A 1,450-nucleotide genomic window follows, 5' to 3' on the forward strand; every position below is an offset into this window, starting at 1 on the left:
TATATAGATTTACGTTATATAGCATTACGTTATAAAGCTTAGCGTTGTAACGCATTACGTCATAATGTATTACGTTACATAGTATTACGTTATATAGTTTAGCGTTGTAACGTACTACGTTATATAGAGTTACGTTATATAGTATTACGTTATAACGTATTGCGTCATATAGTATTACGTTATAATCTATTACGTTATACAGTATTGCGTTATATAGTATTGCGTTATATAGTATTACATTATAATGTATTACGTTATATAGCATTACGTTATAAGATATTGCGTTATATAGTATTACGTTATAATGTATTGCGTTATATAGTTTAACGTTATAACCTATAACGTTATGATTTATTACATTATATAGTTTAGCGTTATAACGTATTACGTGATAATGTACCACGTTATATAGTATTACGTTATAATGTATTACGTTATAGAGTAATACGTCATAATGTATTACATATATAGTATTACGTTATATAGTATTACGTTATAATGTATTACGTTATATAGTATTACGTTATATAGTATTACGTTATAATGTATTACGTTATATAGTATTACGTTATATAGTTTAGCGTTGTAACGTATTACGTGATAATGTACCACGTTATATAGTATTACGTTATAATGTATTACGTTATAGAGTAATACGTCATAATGTATTACATATATAGTATTACGTTATATAGTTTAGCGTTGTAACGTATTACGTGATAATGTACCACGTTATATAGTATTACGTTATAATGTATTACGTTACAGAGTAATACGTCATAATGTATTACATATATAGTATTACGTTACATAGTTTAACGTTGTAACGCATTACGTCACAATGTATTACGTTATATAATATTAAGTTATATAGTTTAGCGTTGTAACGTATTGCGTTATATAGAGTTACGCTATATAGTATTACATTATATGGTATTACGTTATAATGTATTACGTTATATAGTATTAGGTTATATAGTTTAACGTTATATAGTTTGGCGTTTAAACGTATTACGTTATATAGTATTACGGTACATAGTATTAAGTTATAATGTATCACGTCATATAGTGTTACGTTATATAGTATTACGTTAAATAGTTTAACGTTGTAACGCATTACGTTATAAGGTATTACGTTATATAGTATTACGTTATTATGTATTATATTACACAGTATTACGTTATAATCTATTAAGTTATATAGATTTACGTTATATAGCATTACGTTATAATCTATTACGTTATATAGATTTACGTTATATAGCATTACGTTATAATCTATTACGTTATATAGATTTACGTTATATAGCATTACGTTATAAAGCTTAGCGTTGTAACGCATTACGTCATAATGTATTACGTTACATAGTATTACGTTATATAGTTTAGCGTTGTAACGTACTACGTTATATAGAGTTACGTTATATAGTATTACGTTATAACGTATTGC

This window comes from Bombus pyrosoma, linkage group LG6 (genome assembly GCF_014825855.1).
Source record: "Bombus pyrosoma isolate SC7728 linkage group LG6, ASM1482585v1, whole genome shotgun sequence".
Taxonomy (NCBI): Eukaryota; Metazoa; Arthropoda; class Insecta; order Hymenoptera; family Apidae; genus Bombus; species Bombus pyrosoma.